This window comes from Chiloscyllium plagiosum, chromosome 5 (genome assembly GCF_004010195.1).
Source record: "Chiloscyllium plagiosum isolate BGI_BamShark_2017 chromosome 5, ASM401019v2, whole genome shotgun sequence".
Taxonomy (NCBI): Eukaryota; Metazoa; Chordata; class Chondrichthyes; order Orectolobiformes; family Hemiscylliidae; genus Chiloscyllium; species Chiloscyllium plagiosum.
The window spans coordinates 123117088-123124102 of record NC_057714.1 but is presented as its reverse complement, the minus strand read 5'-3'; the positions used below and the strand labels follow the sequence as shown (position 1 = coordinate 123124102).

The following is a 7015-nucleotide window of genomic DNA, read 5'->3' as shown; positions in this document are numbered from 1 at the left end:
ACACACCCAAACACAGACACACCATCAATCACTCAGCACTGTCCCTGAAAGGGGGCGACACCAACTCAGCAAGCTTGGGGCTGATTTTCTCTGCACCCTGCCCCATCTACCCCAGTCCATACTTTTGCCCCCCTCACTCCCCCTCCTGTCCCCAACTCTCTCCTCCTGCCCCAAGTCCTTACTCCTGCCCTCAGTCCCTCGTCTTGCACCACACTCCCTTCTCCTGACCCCAGTCACTCCTCCTGCCTCCCAGTCCCTCCTCCTAGCCCCCCCAGCACCCCCTCCTGCACCCCTGCCCCCGGATTCAGTCACAGAGCCGTGACTGGGGCGTGTGATGCAGACGAAGGGGGTTAGTGAAGGGTATGGGTGTCACTTGACCCTCGCTCTGAGCTCTGTTTGCTGCCGTTCTGCAGATGTCGATGAGTGCGGGGAGTTTGTGAAGGGCGGCTGTGAGCAGCTGTGTAATAATACCGCCGGCAGTTACAGCTGTAGCTGCTCCTCGGGTTTCCGCTCCAGGACTGACGACAAGAGCAAGTGTGAACGTGAGTGACAGGCTACAGCTCCCCACACCCCAGCGGGTCAGAGAGAGGGAGACCAGTACACCCCCACACCCCAACGGGTCAGAGAGAGGGAGAGAGAGACCAGTACAGCTCCCCACACCCCAGCGCATCAGAGAGAGAGAGAGAGAGACCAGTACAGCTCCCCACACCCCAGCACATCAGAGAGAGGGAGACCAGTATAGCTCCCCACACCCCAGGGCACCAGAGAGAGAGAGACCAGTACAGCTCCCCACGCCCCAGCAGGTCACAGAGAGAGAGACCAGTACAGCTCCCCACACCCCAGCACATCAGAGAGAGGGAGACCAGTATAGCTCCCCACACCCCAGGGCACCAGAGAGAGAGAGACCAGTACAGCTCCCCACGCCCCAGCGGGTCACAGAGAGAGAGACCAGTACAGCTCCCCACATCCCAGCGGGTCACAGAGAGACCAGTTCAGCTCCCCACACCCCTGCGCATCAGAGAGAGAAACCAGTACAGCTCCCCACACCCCAGCAGGTCAGAGAGAGAGAGAGACCAGTACAGCTCCCCACACCCAGGCGCATCAGTGAGAGAGACCAGTACAGCTCCCCACACCCCAGCACATCAGAGAGAGGGAGACCAGTATAGCAGTACAGCTCCCCACATCCCAGTGGGTCAGAGAGAGAGAGAGGCCAGTACAGCTCCCCACATCCCAGTGGGTCAGAGAGAGGTAAACCAATACAGCTCCCCACACCCAGGCGCATCAGTGAGAGACACCAGTACAGCTCCCCACACAAGTGCGAGACAGAGAAAGAGATACCAGTACAGCTCCCCACACCCCAGCACATCAGTCAGAGAGAGACCAGTACAGCTCCCCACACCCCACCGCATCAGAGAGAGGGAGAGACCAGTACAGCTCCCCACACCCCAGGGCATCAGAGAGGGAGAGAGACCAGTTCAACTCCCCACACCCCAGCGCATCAGAGAGAGTGAGCGAGACCAGTACAGCTCCCCACACCCCAGCGAATCAGAGAGAGAGACCTGTATAGCTTCCCACACCCCAGCGCATCAGACAGAGAGAGACCAGTACAGCTGCCCACATCCCAGCACATGAGAGGGAGAGACCAGTACAGCTCCCCACACCCCAGCGGGTCAGAGAGAGTGAGCGAGACCAGTACAGCTCCCCACACCCCAGTGCATCAGACAGAGAGAGACCAGTACAGCTCCCCACACCCCAGCGGGTCACAGAGAGAGAGACCAGTACAGCTCCCCACATCCCAGCGGGTCACAGAGAGAGAGACCAGTACAGCTCCCCACATCCCAGCGGGTCACAGAGAGACCAGTACAGCTCCCCACAACCCAGCGAGTCAGAGAAAGGGAGACCAGTTCAGCTCCCCACACCCCAGCGCATCAGAGAGAGAAACCAGTACAGCTCCCCACACCACAGTGCATCAGAGAGAGAAACCAGTACAGCTCCCCACACCCCAGCAGGTCAGAGAGAGAGAGAGGCCAGTACAGCTCCCCACATCCCAGTGGGTCAGAGAGAGGTAAACCAATACAGCTCCCCACATCCCAGTGGGGACCATACAGCTCCCCACACCCCAGCGCATCAAAGCGAGGGAGACCATACAGCTCCCCACACCCCAGCGCATCAAAGCGAGGGAGACCATACAGCTCCCCACACCCCAGCGCATCAAAGCGAGGGAGACCATACAGCTCCCCACACCCCAGCGCATCAAAGCGAGGGAGACCATACAGCTCCCCACACCCCAGCGCATCAAAGCGAGGGAGACCATACAGCTCCCCACACCCCAGCGCATCAAAGCGAGGGAGACCATACAGCTCCCCACACCCCAGCGCATCAAAGCGAGGGAGACCATACAGCTCCCCACACCCCAGCGCATCAAAGCGAGGGAGACCATACAGCTCCCCACACCCCAGCGCATCAAAGCGAGGGAGACCATACAGCTCCCCACACCCCAGCGCATCAAAGCGAGGGAGACCATACAGCTCCCCACACCCCAGCGCATCAAAGCGAGGGAGACCATACAGCTCCCCACACCCCAGCGCATCAAAGCGAGGGAGACCATACAGCTCCCCACACCCCAGCGCATCAAAGCGAGGGAGACCATACAGCTCCCCACACCCCAGCGCATCAAAGCGAGGGAGACCATACAGCTCCCCACACCCCAGCGCATCAAAGCGAGGGAGACCATACAGCTCCCCACACCCCAGCGCATCAAAGCGAGGGAGACCATACAGCTCCCCACACCCCAGCGCATCAAAGCGAGGGAGACCATACAGCTCCCCACACCCCAGCGCATCAAAGCGAGGGAGACCATACAGCTCCCCACACCCCAGCGCATCAAAGCGAGGGAGACCATACAGCTCCCCACACCCCAGCGCATCAAAGCGAGGGAGACCATACAGCTCCCCACACCCCAGCGCATCAAAGCGAGGGAGACCATACAGCTCCCCACACCCCAGCGCATCAAAGCGAGGGAGACCATACAGCTCCCCACACCCCAGCGCATCAAAGCGAGGGAGACCATACAGCTCCCCACACCCCAGCGCATCAAAGCGAGGGAGACCATACAGCTCCCCACACCCCAGCGCATCAAAGCGAGGGAGACCATACAGCTCCCCACACCCCAGCGCATCAAAGCGAGGGAGACCATACAGCTCCCCACACCCCAGCGCATCAAAGCGAGGGAGACCATACAGCTCCCCACACCCCAGCGCATCAAAGCGAGGGAGACCATACAGCTCCCCACACCCCAGCGCATCAAAGCGAGGGAGACCATACAGCTCCCCACACCCCAGCGCATCAAAGCGAGGGAGACCATACAGCTCCCCACACCCCAGCGCATCAAAGCGAGGGAGACCATACAGCTCCCCACACCCCAGCGCATCAAAGCGAGGGAGACCATACAGCTCCCCACACCCCAGCGCATCAAAGCGAGGGAGACCATACAGCTCCCCACACCCCAGCGCATCAAAGCGAGGGAGACCATACAGCTCCCCACACCCCAGCGCATCAAAGCGAGGGAGACCATACAGCTCCCCACACCCCAGCGCATCAAAGCGAGGGAGACCATACAGCTCCCCACACCCCAGCGCATCAAAGCGAGGGAGACCATACAGCTCCCCACACCCCAGCGCATCAAAGCGAGGGAGACCATACAGCTCCCCACACCCCAGCGCATCAAAGCGAGGGAGACCATACAGCTCCCCACACCCCAGCGCATCAAAGCGAGGGAGACCATACAGCTCCCCACACCCCAGCGCATCAAAGCGAGGGAGACCATACAGCTCCCCACACCCCAGCGCATCAAAGCGAGGGAGACCATACAGCTCCCCACACCCCAGCGCATCAAAGCGAGGGAGACCATACAGCTCCCCACACCCCAGCGCATCAAAGCGAGGGAGACCATACAGCTCCCCACACCCCAGCGCATCAAAGCGAGGGAGACCATACAGCTCCCCACACCCCAGCGCATCAAAGCGAGGGAGACCATACAGCTCCCCACACCCCAGCGCATCAAAGCGAGGGAGACCATACAGCTCCCCACACCCCAGCGCATCAAAGCGAGGGAGACCATACAGCTCCCCACACCCCAGCGCATCAAAGCGAGGGAGACCATACAGCTCCCCACACCCCAGCGCATCAAAGCGAGGGAGACCATACAGCTCCCCACACCCCAGCGCATCAAAGCGAGGGAGACCATACAGCTCCCCACACCCCAGCGCATCAAAGCGAGGGAGACCATACAGCTCCCCACACCCCAGCGCATCAAAGCGAGGGAGACCATACAGCTCCCCACACCCCAGCGCATCAAAGCGAGGGAGACCATACAGCTCCCCACACCCCAGCGCATCAAAGCGAGGGAGACCATACAGCTCCCCACACCCCAGCGCATCAAAGCGAGGGAGACCATACAGCTCCCCACACCCCAGCGCATCAAAGCGAGGGAGACCATACAGCTCCCCACACCCCAGCGCATCAAAGCGAGGGAGACCATACAGCTCCCCACACCCCAGCGCATCAAAGCGAGGGAGACCATACAGCTCCCCACACCCCAGCGCATCAAAGCGAGGGAGACCATACAGCTCCCCACACCCCAGCGCATCAAAGCGAGGGAGACCATACAGCTCCCCACACCCCAGCGCATCAAAGCGAGGGAGACCATACAGCTCCCCACACCCCAGCGCATCAAAGCGAGGGAGACCATACAGCTCCCCACACCCCAGCGCATCAAAGCGAGGGAGACCATACAGCTCCCCACACCCCAGCGCATCAAAGCGAGGGAGACCATACAGCTCCCCACACCCCAGCGCATCAAAGCGAGGGAGACCATACAGCTCCCCACACCCCAGCGCATCAAAGCGAGGGAGACCATACAGCTCCCCACACCCCAGCGCATCAAAGCGAGGGAGACCATACAGCTCCCCACACCCCAGCGCATCAAAGCGAGGGAGACCATACAGCTCCCCACACCCCAGCGCATCAAAGCGAGGGAGACCATACAGCTCCCCACACCCCAGCGCATCAAAGCGAGGGAGACCGTACAGCTCCCCACACCCCAGCGCATCAGAGAGAGGGAGACCAGTACAGCCCCCCAGCGCATCAGAGAGGGAGAGACCAGTACAGCTGCCCACATCCCAGCACATGAGAGGGAGACCAGTACAGCTCCCCACACCCCAGCGAGTCAGAGAGAGGGAGACCAGTTCAGCTCCCCACACCCCAGCGGGTCACAGAGAGAGAGACCAGTACAGCTCCCCACACCCCAGCGCATCAGAGAGGGAGAGACCAGTACAGCTCCCCACACCCCAGCACATCAGAGAGGGAGAGACCACTGCAGCTCTCCACACTCCAGCGAGTCAGAAAGAGAGACCTGTACAGCTTCCCAGCGCATCAGAGAGAAACACCAGCTCCCCACACCCCAGCACATCAGAGAGAGGGAGACCAGTACAGTTCCCCACACCCCAGCGGGCCAGAGAGAGAGAGACCAGTACAGCTCCCCACACCCCAGAGCTTCAGAGAGAGAGAGACCAGTACAGCTCCCCACACCCCAGCGCATCAAAGCGAGGGAGACCATACAGCTCCCCACACCCCAGCGCATCAAAGCGAGGGAGACCAGTACAGCTCCCCACACCCCAGCGAGTCAGAGAGAGAGAGAGAGAGAGAGAGATGAGTACATCTCCCCACACCCCAGCACATCAGAGAGGGGGACAGGTCCAGCTTCCTGCCCGTGCTGTCCCTGTCCCTGGGAGGCTTTGATGGAGACAGTGTAGAGCGATCCTCCCCCCAGTTGCTCAGTTCTCTCACTGCGCTGTGTGTTGTGATGCTGGTGTATATTGCTGTGTTAAACCATGACCACTCTCTCTCTCTCCCTGTCTGGCAGCTGTCTGTAATCCTGTCTGTCAGAACAATGGCGTCTGTGTAGCTCCTGACACCTGTGACTGTCCTGCTGGATATCCCGGTCCCGGCTGCTCCGGTATGTCCCTGTATCCGGGTGGACTGTGATTCAGGAAATAACAGACCAGGAGTAGGAATGCGGGGGATCGGGATGTGACAGACCAGGAGTGGGAATGCTGGGGGGTCAGGATGTGACAGACTGGGAGTGGGAACGCTGGGGGTCGGGATGTGATAGAGTGGGATTGGGAATGCCGGGGTTCGGGATGTGACGGACTGGGAGTGAGAATGCTGGGGTTCAGGATGACTGGGAGTGGGAATGCTGGGGGGTCAGGATGACTGGGGGTGGGAATGCCTGGGAGCTGGTGGACTCTGGGCTGTTAGATCCTCTAAGGCAGAAACCAACAATTCCTAACTAATTCATTGGAAACTATTCGGAGAAAGTAGGGAACTAGAGTTGGGGCTGTGGGGAAACAGGGAACTGGATTGGAGCTGTGATCAGCCTAGCGTTGTTCTGACTGAGTGATGTAGCAGGCTCCGCAATCATCTGACCGTTTAACAGTGGGCAGTGGGTCTAGTTCGGAATATCTTCAGAGGGTTGATGTGGATTTGATGGCCTGAAAGGCCTGCTTCCACATTCTATGATTCTGTGAATTAATCCCTTTTCCTTTAAAGGAGAATAGTTGCCCCTTCTTCCCACAATTCTCAATGTCATAAATTCTGCAGATTGATCAGCCAACCTGCCCAATACTGGGAGTTATGACGCACCTTGTATTGAGGAATTCACAGTTACTATAGGCAGAGTACTACACCATAACATTCCCAAATTATTCCAACCCTCACTGCCCATTATCAACTGTAAACTAATTCCACCCCATAACCCTGTATCAATACCAAACAAATTCCATCGCACCACGCAGAATCAATCCCAATTTATTCCCATCCCTGAGACCTGTATCAATCCCAAACTAATCCCAATGCACCGCACTCTCCCCAACACCCTGTATCAATCCCCAAATTAATCTCATTGCCCCACTCTTTCCCCATAGCCCTATACCAATCCCACTGCCCCACTCTTTCC

General features: G+C 59.1%; 1 pseudogene; it reads left to right on the top strand.

Moving 5' to 3' along the window:
* The window catches only part of LOC122550358, a 104502-nt pseudogene that overhangs the window by 90883 nt on the left and 6604 nt on the right, over window positions 1-7015 (top strand).